Here is a 14,407-nt window from a genome sequence, read left to right on the forward strand (position 1 = left end):
TTTATTACATTGCAGGTTGTACTGTTTAGGTTTTATAAAACATGGGTTACTTACTCTAACGTTAAGTTACCCGCAAGAATGTCGCGATTCCAACAACAAATAAAGTAAATACATTTTAAACACATGTAAAATAAAATAATAAAAAACACTTACAACTTGTAAGTGTTTTTTATTATTTTATTTTACATGTGTTTAAAATGTATTTACTTTATTTGTTGTTGGAATCGCGACATTCTTGCGGGTAACTTTGCGTTAAAGTAAGTAACCCATTATAAAACCTAAACAGTACAACCTGCAATGTAATAAAATAGTGGAGGTAAATGAGTCTATGTAACGTTACACTGAAGATTTACATAAGTGATTTGTAGGCTGCTTTTTAGTAACAGCAGTAACTTAGCTAAGTTATCACTGCGTTGCTTACAGTAATGTAGGCAGTTATGCTTTACAATTATGCATACAGAGATAGATTGTGGGGGAAAGCTATTTTTCCATATGGATTTAACTCACAGGCCTTCAGTTTGTTGGAAAAAAGATTTTTATTGTGTTAGTGAGGGAAAACTTGCAGGTCAGTGGGCATTAGCCTTAAAGGTTGGTAAACACGTGTACACTGAAGCATACATTACTGTACAATTACTGACATATGCATGTGCTATTCAGGTGTCAAAGCTGTGTGAAACTGGAGGGAGAAACTTGAGGGACCGTGCCGGAAGAATGCTGGACAGGTAAATTCTATAAACATGCAATATTAATCAGACATTGTGGTGTCAACGCAGTCTTTCATGTGGTCACAAAAAATCAAAAATATATGTAAGTCTGCAAATGTTAACGACATTGTCTTTTGTATTTTAGAGTTCCATAAAATTCATTAATTTCAAAGTTCAACATGAATGGTGGTGGTGGTCCACTGCAGAAGCAAGCATTTGAAAAAACATCAGTTCTCAGTTATTAAAGGTAAGTGTGTTTGTATGTAGTTTTAGGCTGAATGGTGTTTCACAAAATAATACATTTAATATGACATTAGGCTATGTGAGGTGTAATAGACGACAGTCCGGTACTGCCTTAATATTTTCTAAATATTAAAAGCCCCAGATTAAATTTGCCGATACAACAGTTAACTCACCCATACAATATTGTTTAGATGTTTTATGTCCATAAGATTGTATTGTGAGTATTTTATGCTTGGCATCTTAAAGGAATAGTCTACCCTTTTGCCATATTAAACTATGTTATTACTCAACCTAGACAAATTAATACATACCTATCTTTTTTCAATGCGTGCACTGCACAGTGTGTTGTTAATGTGTTCGCATTTAGCCTAGCCCCATTCATTCCTATGGTACCAAAAAAAAGTTTTATTTTGTGGCACCATACTTACTGGTATAACTCCTCATGTAACATTCTTTAAATAGGGAAAACACGGAAGTGTTTGTTGGCTTCCCTGTTTGGTACCATAGGAATGAATGGGTCTAGGCTAAATGCTAACACATTCACGACGCGCTATACAGTGCACGCATTGAAAAAAGATAGATATGTATTCATTTGTCTAAGTTGAGGTAATAACATAGTTTAATATGGCAAAAGGGTAGACTAATCCTTTAAAGGGCAGGGTATTTGATTTTGAAAAATACTAACTTTAGCCTACACGCACCAACCAGAAGCACACTCCTATCTCATTAACCAGTAAGACTGACAAAGTGAATAACATTACCAAAATAACCAATATAAACAACTGTTTTTTATCCGAATTAAATGCAGCACGTTTAGAAATTTGAAAAGATAAATATCATTGCACTAATTCGTAAAGGAACACAAACTACATAAGCAACACGTTTCATTAAAATACAATCTGAATCCATCAAAATAGAATCACACTGCATACCTACCTTTCCAAAAGAAACACTGCAACAACCCTTTCAGACCTGTAGCTGTTTCCATCTTGCGGAAAAGCAGTGAAGTTACCAATGTGAAGTTGGTTTTTTGATCTTTGATCATCCAGATGTTTTTTGTTGTAGTTTAAAAATGTTTATATTTTTGTATATCCAGTGTCAATTCAGAAGGAAAGTTTATTTTATTATCCCTATTTTTACTTAGCGTGAACTGTGTGTGAAGTGGCATGCAAAACACGTTCACAGAAGAGGGGCAAAAATGTAATGCGTCCAATTAGGCATGGGCCGGAATGAGATTCTGGATGATAACCATAAGCAAAAATAACACGGTGTTACGGTATTGCCATTGTGACACTAAAATGTGTTATTTTCAAATGTCTGCGTATTAAAACATCAACTTTTCAACTGGACACAATACATTTTATTTTTAAACAACAAACAACATTTATGCCAGTTTAAAATAAAGCCTTTAAATGATAATATTCTTTCAGTTGTAAATGTAAACATGAATTCAATTACATGATTTAATTCACTTTGTGTAAACACAGTTCATACATTGAAAACGGTGTGTGGTTTTTAAAACCTTGACTCTGAAAATCTCGGTATACCTTTAAACCGGTCACTGGCCCATGTCCAAATCTTGCATTCGGTCGGGGTTCTATGATTTGTTGAACGTTTTTTTGTCCTACGCATTTTACAGATGACACAAATATATAAAAATACACATTCAGACAACTTAACATAGTGATTGCTATCAAGACTTGAGGAGACTTTCAACCAGCATAACTAAAATGTTTCTGGATCAAAATCAGATACCCTGCCTTTAAGCCTCTTTTGCTAGTTCCAGAATGTCATTGAACACACGCAGAGAAACATGCACTTGTGTTTGTAGTAATGAGAACGATATGATTACTGTTGTTGACCTGTCAATATTTATATATGACTTTTTCCAAAGAGAATGACTATCACATTTAATATAAAGCAAAAATACTTGTCTCATGCATTCTTTTTATATTTGGCAGATGTTGTGTTGAACAACTTCCCAGCAGCAACAGAACTGGAAGTGAAGGATGCAATGGGGGCATTTCAAACAGGCACCAGGGAGGACGTGGTGTATAGAAATTAGTACAATTAATAAGTTGAAGTGAACTGAAGATAGTTTGTTAATGTTTAGATGTTATTTCATTTTTAAAATTTTATTTTGTAATTTATGCTTTTATTTTGTTACTGTTTTTATTCTTTTTGTTAAAAGTAGTTTTTAATTTTGTCTTATCTGAATTTCTATTGTATTAACAATATTTCTTGTAATAAATTGCATGATTACATGTTTATGAGAACCTTTTTTAATGGATTAAAAAGAATTCTTTAGCCATTCTTTTGTTGTTTATTAGACACACACGTGTAGTCATTTAATAGCCGTCTATTTAACGGCTAGTCTATTCTTGGGCTAAGATAGACGTCTACTAGATTTTCACTGACAGCCCAAAATTAGCCTTTTATTAGCCTAGACCCACATTCACCGTCTATTAGACGTATATATGTAGACGTTTAGTAGCCGTCTATTTGATGACTAGTCTATTCTTGGGCTATGATAGACGTCTACTAGATTTTCACTGACAGCCCAAAATTAGCCTTGTTTTAGCCTAGACGTCAGGGGGGTGTTTAGACGGCTACTAGACGTCTATTAGCCGCAAAATTGCTTGCTGGGTGTATTCCAGCGTAACCGTGGGTGATCTGAATGCTGTGCATGCTTGGCCGTGGCTTGATACTGAAGCCTACCTTAAACTTTTTATCTATCCGCATTTGGCGTAGTCTCGGCAGGGTCTCTATTGTGTAGTGCAGAGACGTGAGTATCATTTTGTGGTTAGTGTTGGTATTTTGTGTGTCTGTTTTTGTTTTCTCTTTCTTTTTTTGCAGAAACCAGGCAGCAGTATTCTATTTTGTGAGTTAATGTGAGGAGCATCCCCACTGTGTCTTGTCTTTTCATCGTTAGTGGTGAGTGCTTGTGCGTTTTACCATTATGGATGATGAATTGCGTGAGTTGAGAGAATTGGTTGCCCAGTTAAGGGCAGATAATGAAAGATTGCAACAGGAACCAGCGGCGAGTGCCCCGCCTGGCCCCTCTAATGTACCAATTCCAGCCACCGGAGATCCCCCACTCACTGGTGCAGGTGCATCAGCGACAGATCGATTTGTCTTTGTCCCTCGGGATCGTAATTGCCCAAAATGTAATGGTAGGTCCGGCATTACGATCGATAAATGGGTAGAAGAGGCTGAGGCCTGTATGCGACTTCGCCATCTCTCTACAACTGATCAGGCATTTTTTTTGGCTGATCATTTGGAGGGTGAGGCGAGGGAGGAGATTCGTTATCGGCCTAGGGATGAGAGGGAGGATCCAAACAAAATTATTCAAGCATTGCGTGAGTTGTATGGTTGCACGAGTTCTTATGTGGCTCTTCAGGAGTCCTTTTTTTCCAGGAAACAACAGGATGGGGAGACCTTGTTAGAGTTCTCCCTGGCCCTGTTGAATCTCCTGGAAAAGGTGAAATCTCAATCACCCCATGGTATGCCAAATGCAGACATTTTATTGCGGGATCAATTTGTGGAACATGTGAGTGATGGTGCTTTACGACAGGAGCTGAAACAATTAGTCCGTCGCCAACCCACTATTAAATTACTAGATGTTTGCAGTGAAGCTATGCGTTGGGAACGTGAGGGAATGCCTGGGGGGTCACGTGGTCGGAGTCAATATGTTCCATCTGCGTATGGCATTCAGTATGGGGTACAGGGACATCAGCATACCCATAGTAATATCTCGTCAACTTCTGAATTGAGTGAATTGCGTGAAATGCTGAAAAAGCAGCAGCAACAACTAAATCAATTAACTCAAAGTGTGGCTCAGATTCAAAATCCCCCTGTACGGTCGCAAGCATCTAGGCTGAGTCAGATTATTTGTAGAAGGTGCCAGCAGCCTGGTCATTTTGCCAGAGATTGCGATCGGGAACGGAGGCCTTCCCATTTTCCCGCCTCACGTGTAGATACAGCATCAACTAGGGGTGGGCAGTCACAGTCCAGGCAACCGTCGGAAAACTAGTTCCCGCTGAGCTGCAGAGCCACAGCTTGGTCGGGGAAAGGACAGGCTCGGGTGTTTTTGGTAATTTAGATTTTATGTCTCGTCTCATGTCAAAGTGTCCGCAACTCGACGTGTGTATGGGTGGGGTGAGTGTACCTTGCCTGGTGGACACTGGCTCTATGGTGTCCACCATTACGGAGAGTTGTTTCGTTACAAATTTTGGGTCGAGGGGTCAAGAACAACTTAGATCGTGCCATTGGTTACAGCTTCGGGCCGCCAACGGTCTCTCAATTCCTTACATTGGTTATTTGGAACTTGACGTACAGCTTTGTGGGCGGGTAATTTTGGGTTGCGGAGTGCTGGTTGTCAAAGATCCTCCAGGTAGTTTGTGTGCTCAGGTTCCTGGGGTTCTTGGAATGAATGTCCTGAGCCGCTGCTACCGGGAGCTCTTTGGCCAGCATGGCCCAAGTCTTTTTGATTTACCCGGTGTGTCACAGGCCCCCACTTCGGTTTTTCAGGCACTACAGTATTGCCATCACGTTGAAATTCGATCAAGTCCAAATCAGGGGGGTCGAGTTAAGGTGCGGGGACATCGGACGTGTCGCATCCCAGGGGGCACCATGAAATTGGTTGCCGTAACATGCTCTGCGCAATACTCAAGCGGTACGGTACTTTTTGAGCCACCAGATACTGGTCTTCCAGCCGGTTTGTTGGCATCTCCTGCTTTGGTACAAGTGGACCGGGGTACAGCCTATGTGCCTGTGGTCAATGTAGGCACAATGGATGTAATGATGTATGCTAGTACAGTTATAGGCACTATTAATCACGTTTACGTGGTTAGTTTACCCCCAGGGGTCACTGAGGTTCAGGAGGTTTCGGCTAGGGTGAGTTCTCAATTAGTGGAGGCGTCCCCTTCGGTGCAGGAGCAGATTAGTGAAATCGATTTATCTGTGCTGTCAGTGGAGGAGCAATCCAAGGTAAGGACCCTATTGCATAAGTACTCGTCTGTGTTTTCCTTGCATGATGGGGATTTAGGATGTACCAATCTTATTTCACACGAGATCCCTTTGTTTGATGAGGTCCCTGTGCGGCAGCGATACAGGCGTATTCCTCCCTCTGAGTACGAGGTAGTAAAGGCACACATTAACCAGTTGTTGGAAGCTCGCATAATTCGAGAAAGCTGTAGTCCTTACGCTTCACCTATCGTGTTGGTTAAGAAAAAGGACGGTAGTCTACGCATGTGCGTGGACTACCGTCATTTAAATTCAAAGACACGGAAGGATGCCTTCCCCCTGCCCCGTATTGAGGAGACGTTGGACTCGCTGGCAGGGGCCTGTTGGTTCTCCACCATGGACCTTGCCAGCGGGTACAATCAGGTCCCGGTAAGTGAGGTAGACCGCCCAAAGACAGCTTTCTGCACTCCGTTCGGGCTTTTTGAATGGAATCGGATGCCATTCGGGCTGTGCAATGCCCCCAGCACCTTCCAGAGATTGATGGAACGGTTGTTTGGGGACCAACAGTGCCAGTCCCTCCTTTTGTACCTTGATGATATTGTTGTGTTTTCCTCCTCAGTTGACCAACATTTAGCTCGAATGGAGGTAGTTTTACATCGGTTGTGTAGGGAAGGTTGAAGGCCAAATTGTCAAAGTGTGCCTTTTTCAGACGAGAGGTGCAGTACTTGGGTCATGTGATCTCGTCAGAAGGGGTCTCCACAGACCCAGGTAAGATTGAGGCAGTTTCTCAGTGGCCGCTGCCGACTAGTGTGTCAGGGTTGCGGTCATTTTTGGGGTTTGCTAGCTATTACCGCTGATTTGTGGAGGGGTTTGCGAAGTTGGCCGCCCCCCTTCACAGATTGGTGGCTGAGCTGGCAACTCCAAAGCGGACAAAGCGTGAGTCTCAGGAGTTTGCGGAGGCGTGGTCTACTGAGTGCCAGAGTAGCTTTGAGGAGTTAAAGTGTAGACTGACAACAGCCCCTGTACTTGCCTATGCTGACTTTACACTCCCTTTTATTTTGGAGGTAGATGCCAGCCATGGAGGGTTGGGGGCAGTTCTTTCACAAGAACAACAAGGTAAGGTGCGTCCCATCGCTTATGGTAGTCGAGGTTTGAGGCCCACTGAGCGCAATACTTCTAATTACAGTTCTATGAAACTGGAATTTCTTGCGCTCAAGTGGGCCATGACCGAAAAATTTCGTGAATATCTATTAGGACAGAAGTGTATAGTCTACACTGACAATAACCCCCTTAGCTACCTGACCTCAGCCAAGTTGGGTGCCATGGAACAGCGTTGGGCTGCCCAGTTGGCTGCTTTTGACTTCGAGCTGAAATATAGGTCAGGCAAGAGCAATCGCAATGCTGACGCTCTGTCCCGTCAAACCCCCCCTGGTGTAGCAGAAATTCAGGATTGGTACCTGGGTGCTGCTGTTCCAGCTGCCTTGCGTCAAGGTGGCCAAGAGGGATTGGTGACTCAGGTAAATCAAATTGTATCATTTCCCGGTAATTCCACTAGTGATATGTCCATTAAGCAGCAGGCCGATTTGGTTATTGGAGAGATTCTGGTGTTCTGGAGGCGTAAATTGCCACCTAGTTCTGAAGAACGTAGGAAACTGTCTAGGGCTACGGTGATCTTGTTGCGGCAGTGGAGCCGCCTGGTGGAGATTGAGGGTGTGCTTTATCGTCGGGTGTATCGCCCAGATGGTGGGGAAGAGGTCCTGCAGGTGCTATTACCGGCGGCCATGAAGCCTGAGGTGTTGACGCAGCTGCACCAGCTGCATGGGCACCAGGGGGTGGAGCGCACCACGCAGTTGGTGTGGCAACGGTGCTACTGGCCCAGGATGTCGGTGGATATTGCTCAGTGGTGTCAGGAGTGCGAGCGGTGCCAGTGTGCCAAAGGGGTTCAGCATGCCCCCGCTGCCTTCATGGGGCATCTGTTGGCCGCACGGCCAAATGAGATCCTAGCATTGGATTTCACAGTGTTAGAGCCCTCGAGCTCTGGTCTGGAGAATGTGTTGGTCATGACCGACATTTTTACTAAATATACCTTGGCTGTACCCACCAGGGACCAACGAGCGGAGACGGTGGCGCAGGTTTTGGTAAATGAATGGTTTTGCAGGTTAGGCGTACCGAGTCGCATCCATTCAGACCAGGGCCGTAACTTCGAGTCGGCTCTCATTCAGCAGCTTTGTGGTTTATACGGAGTGGAAAAATCGCGCACTACACCATACCACCCGGCTGGTAACGGCCAGTGTGAACGTTTTAATAGGACGTTGCACGATTTGTTGTGCACTTTACCAGTGGCGAAAAAAAGGGATTGGCCATCTTGTCTCCCTCAGGTTTTGTTTGCGTATAATACTACCCCTCACCAAACCACAGGAGAATGCCCTTACTACTTGATGTTCGGGCAGGAGCCTAGACTTCCGGTTGACTTCCTGCTTGGTAGGGTTGAGGAACCGCTGGCTGGTAGTGTCCATCGGTGGGTCCTGGAGCACCAGGATCGGTTGCAGGTGGCTTTTGAGGGTGCTCGTGAGCGGTTGGGGGTTGCAGCCAATCGCCGAAAAGCACGCCATGATCTACAGGTACGAGAATCTGTACTGAAGGAGGGTCAGTTGGTATATCTCCGCGATTACAGCGTGAGAGGTCGAAACAAAATCCATGACCAGTGGAGCTCTGTGTTGCATCAGGTCATCAAGGCACCCACAGAGGGAGGTGTGGTGTACACCATTGCCCCCACTACAGATTTAGATAAATTGAAGCATGTGCACCGATCTTTATTAAAGCCACAGATTTGTAGGAGCCATTTCCCTGTCCCGCAGGATGTGCCATTAGTGGAACCTGTGCGGCTACGGGAGGACGACTTGGATGAGGGTGATTTATTCGTTTTGGTGTCTGAAACTGCTCTGGGTACTAGTGGTTCAGCACCGCCAGGTACGGTCCAGCCTGCCCCTCAAGAGTCTGGTGTAGCTACGGAAGTAGAAGGAATTTCTGGGACAGGGGTAACCATGCAGCCAGTATTGAATCCCCTGTTAAGTTCTGGGGATCCTCCTGTAAGTTCTGTGGTAGTAAGGGAAAGTGTGGTGAGGAGGACTGGAAGACGTACTGCCGGGCAGCACCCTAATGTACACCACCTCCCACGGTCAGTGGGGGAAGGTACTGTGTCTAGTATCGTGAATAGTGCAGTTGGGGCTCTGTTTCGTCCATGGGATTGAAGGGTTAGGGGGTAGGTTTTTGCGTAACTCATCGTCGGGGCGACGATGCAGAAGCTAGGGGTGGATTGTAACAGCATGAATGAGGTAAGTGGTGGTGAGTGACACCCGTGATGACCAATCAGCAGTGAGTATTGGCTATATTAGAGCTGGTTGGCTTTAGCTTGGTATGCGTCACGTCCGGACCCTCCCCCTTTTCGCTGTGTTGATGGTGGCTTACGGTATGTGTTGTTGTTGTTACGTAGCATGCTGCTAACTCTTCACTGTACATATAACACTAACGATTTGCGCGCTATATTGCAGCTTGGCTTTCCATCCGTGCAGTGGTTTTGTTCCTACAATCTAGCCCTCCTGTTCTTGATGTAGTTTTACGGTTGCTTTAGCGAGGAGCTGTTGAATGCCCTTTCCGGTAAGTGAGCGCTGTTTTTGTATCACAAGGTCAGGTTTATTTTAAAAATGGCTGGATGATTAAAGGGTGGGTTTTGGTAATGTGTAGTCCCTGTATTCCAGCGTAACCGTGGGTGATCTGAATGCTGTGCATGCTTGGCCGTGGCTTGATACTGAAGCCTACCTAAAACTTTGTATCTATCCGCTTGTGGTAAGTCGAGGTAAGGGTATTAGTGGGGAATTTTAATTGTAATCTGGGATCTGCAATGATACAGGCTATGTTTGTTTATATTTTGTAGGATTCTCCCTTTCACTTTGGCTGATTATACATTTCAGCTTTAGTTTCATTTTCTACCGCCGCTGTGTGCTGCATAAACTTTGCTAAATTGCACAGTATTTTGCTGGGAACTGTTGCTGCTGTCTGGTTTCTGTGAAGTGTTCAGTTATATGGAAACGTCCTGCTGAGCGGAGAATCGCGTAGCATACTCGAGCTAAGCGTCTGTGTTTGTCGGTCTCAATTGTAGCCTTACTGCTGCTGCTTAACTTTTGTTTTCTTTTCTTTTTTTTCTGAATAATTGTATGTGGATTTTTGCATTCGTTATTAGTTAGTTTAAATTGTATTTCTTTATTTTGTTCTTGTTTAAATATTTGTGTAATGGAGTGTGTTGTGATTTTTGTGATTTATGTTGTGTATGTCTGACCAATATTATTTTTGATATTTATTTTGTGTTTAATTTTCTTTTCAGGAGCTGAGGTCCCCACGGGTGAAGGATCTGGTGGTGGTGGTTGTACTATCCCAACATTTGCTGTGTTACACCTTTTTGGAGTGTATGATTTGTAATCTAAGTTCACGGTGTGGTGTGTATATGAAGTGTGCTCTTTGACAACGTGCGCCGGTGATCACTCCTGTGGGTAACCTCAGCCCTGTTTGTTATATTTGTTTTGATTTATTCTGTATCCAGCTGCCACTTACCGCATCATTTGCAGTAAGAATATTGTTGAGATCTGAAGTGATGCGATCCATCTTGTCTCGACATTTGAACTGATTGGAGGTGTAACATACTCCTTTTAAAGAAAAATTAACTGTTCTATTTTTTATTACAGATTAATACATTTTGTATTTTTGATACTCATGTTCTCTGCCTGCCTTTAATTATATATGAGAAGTGAACCTGTGTGACCTAGGGGTCATTTTTGTTTCCTGGGTAGTTCCCAGGTGGCGTAGTCAAATTCCTCTGCTAGTAGGTGAACTTGCATTAATAGCAGTAGAGCGTCACTCCGCCACATATAGGCTAAACAATAATATATACGAAATATAATTATATGGTCTTGACATACACATTATCTGTTGCTTTAGTTTAATATAAACTACTCATTTGGTTTATTTGATTGTGACAGCTAGTCCGTCACCAATCACAAATCATCACTTTACGCTTCTCTTTCTCAGTGGATAAACTGAATCAAAGCTGCTGTTATCTGCAGATATACATTTTACAGAGACCTGGGGGCGTATTACAGAAAAGTCCTAACTTTAAAATCTTATCTTAACTGTTTGGTAACCATGGTAATTTCAGTTAGGACCTCATTTAAGACAAAAGCTATTACAGAATGATGTTCCTAAATGCATTATCTTATCTTAACTGCAGATTGGAAAGTGGTATTACAGAAGCATCCTAACTTGACAAAACATCCTAAAAACAGTCATAACTTTAGGGTAACCTCACAGGTGTCCTAACTTAAAACTTTAATGAGAGCCAGCTGAAACAATCACATTATGATAGAGCTGCGGGAGAATGACATTACATTTTTAACAAAGTGGAGGATGAAAAACATCAATGTTTGTTTTTGGATACTCTTTGAATGTCTTTTACCTTCACACATTCACATAATCACAATGTCTCTCACTAGTGGAGCGATCTTTCAATTTCTCCCTCATTATTAAAAAACAGTTATCTTATCCGTGAACACTTGATGGGATTATAGTGAATACAGTACACAATTGACTCAGCACCTATTTCTTGTCATGTCTCTATCAAATGTTGAAATGTACAATAGTATCCTAGCACTTAGAAAGAATAATTTTTTTAATTTTTGTAAGTCACATTTGCTAAATGTTTAAATTGAATGGTAACTGATAGATGATGTGCTAAAACAATAATACAAAAAACACAGACTATGATTACTATGAATTTAATAAAATGTATTTTTCTGGCCCATTGAAAATAAAAGGACAATTCTTTTGTTTACTGTAGCAGCAGCTCACGCATTGCTGGTTGCTTGGTAACAGACATGACAGTTGATAGCCGAACATGATTAAGCGATTTGGGATTTCCTAACTAGAGATGAGGTAAGATTTGGTGGAATAAGATAAGAATCCTAAATCCATTTAAGATTTGCTTCTGTAATATGAATTTGTGAAAAGTCTTAACTTAACACATCATATCTTAAGTTAAGACCTAAGATAGAAAGTTTCTGTAATACGCCCCCTGTAGCCTATTCATTAGATTTTAAGAACTTTTTTGGCACTTTTATCAGAAGAAAAGCATAATAGAAGTGTATAAAATAATAGTAAAGACTCAAATCTCAGGCGTTTAAACTCAGTAAAAGCTTTTATTTCAATTTAATTTCTAAAATATTATTCGATTTGTATTGTGAACTATTTTAACGCAGTCTTTTCCAACTATTTAACACAGAAATAGCTAAAATCCACACTATTATCAATTGGCAAATGGTTAGGACTTATATAAAAAATTATTACCACAAACCCCCACCCCCCAAAAAAATCTCACTCCAAGCTGAACTCAGAAGTTGGCAGCTCTGCAGACTTTTAAAAGCCTTAAGATCAGCACCAGTGTATGGGGATATCCCGTTTACCACATAGTGGTACAAATCATGCGGGCTGAAGTCGGGCAGACTCTGAGATTTAATAAGGTCCGTGAAAATTGAAGGAGGAAGAAGGTAAGGGTCGGTATCCAGTCCCGCTATCTCTAACTTCTCTAAATAGCGCTTTTTGTAAGGACCTACCAAATGCCCTACCTCGACCGATAACGGCACAACAACTTCCTTAATATAAGAAGCCATGTATTTTAGTGTTATATATATTTAAACTGTTTAAAACTAATCAAAAATCCCGCTCGTCTATTACTAATCAACCTAGTGCGTCAGTGATTTTGCCGTCCAGCATGGCGTCGTAACGTGGTCTAGGTCACGTGTTTGCAAAGGGTCTATTCACCTTATTCCACCACGCCCCTTTTTAATTCTTCGCTCTTCCGCATTTTGTCAACCGACTTCCGCTGCTAATATGAGTGCATTCTGTGGTTAGTTTGGTGGTTAGAAGATTGTTTGTAGTTCACTATAACTTAAGTGAAAAGACAAATATCGCTACTGCTGTAAATGTTTTAAATAAGGAGCACGGTTAAAACTTCATATGACGCTCGGATAGTCTTATATTGTCCCATCAATCGTCTCGTAAATAGACGATATGATGCGGCCGCGGCAAGTAACCTATGGGGCATATTTAATTACCTCGTCCTGTCAGGAGTTGATGGAGCAGCATTGAAAATCATTAAAGTACTTATGCCTACCAATATTTACACAGTGATTTCCTCTTTTTTTTAAAGCAAATGTGCACCTTAGCCAGTCAACTATTTAGTTTTTATGTGGTAATGTACCATGATAGAATTCATTTAAACATGCTACTTAATCCTTCAAATCAGGAGACTTAAAGTGTATGTTGCAGGTTAACCACCACTGTCGATTAATGGGTACATAAATCACTCAAGATATGTGTATAATTTTTAAAATGTCTCAAAAATGGTCTTAAAGACCACTTTTTTTACGTTTTTGGTATAGGGAATGTTAATGTACGTCACCGCAGTGTTGCATTATGGGACGTGGGCGCCATGTTTAGAGGCACCGACGACCGCTATGCCATATAATTCTGGGCATGTTAAGCTAAAACTAGGTAAATTTGAAGAAAAACGGAAGATGTCGAGAAGTTGAAAGAACAAGAGAAGGGACCCTATCGGGAGAAACTAAATGCTACTGCCAAAAAACTTTATTTGGACAAATAAACAACATAGATCCATATGATTTAGCAGCCCAAGACTGGATTACGGACCTCCGCTTACATATCTGGTCAATTACCTTGTTTTTGCAGGACTTTATTTACACTTTGCAGGAGTTTAAGAGCTATAAATCCCTTCAAGCTTATAGTAAAGTGACACTTCTTCTTTTGGAGTCTTATGGTTGGCAAACCAGCTATTTACTGACAATGTGTTAATACCTACGTACCTTAATGATTTTATAAAATCATTTCTCCGTGGTAGTCTGCGCGATGAATCAACATCTGTTCAAACGATGGCACTTCTGTTTTGGCCAAGTTATTAAAACAAACAAACTGCTAAATATTTAGCTAACGTTGTTATTTAAAGAGTCACAAGCAGTGGGTTTGAGCAGTTGCATTTAATAAAAAATATGTGTTACAATCGTCAAAATTGTCTAAATATTTATTTTTATAACTCATGTGTTTAGGGTGATCAGAAATGAATGAATGAATCAATCAATAACTTACATTTGCAAGTTAGTTTGACAGTGTTAGCATAAAAACAAGACAATTTAAGTGGTTCTGCTTTTATTAATCACAAATTACTGAATGACTGAAAATGCAGCGAACACACTCTCGCTGATGCAGGGATTTTTTTTGAAAAGTAAACGTTTTTATCCTGATTACAGCTTGCAAACCACGCGATCCGGCGTCTTTTCGTCAGCTCCTGCACCGGCTTCCTTTGTTTTTTCCACGAATAAAAGCTGGAAAAACGTATTCCGTTGTTCAGTTTCCTCCCTGAACGATCGCGTGAC

The sequence above is a fragment of the Misgurnus anguillicaudatus genome, chromosome 3 (assembly GCF_027580225.2).
Source record: "Misgurnus anguillicaudatus chromosome 3, ASM2758022v2, whole genome shotgun sequence".
NCBI lineage: Eukaryota > Metazoa > Chordata > Actinopteri > Cypriniformes > Cobitidae > Misgurnus > Misgurnus anguillicaudatus.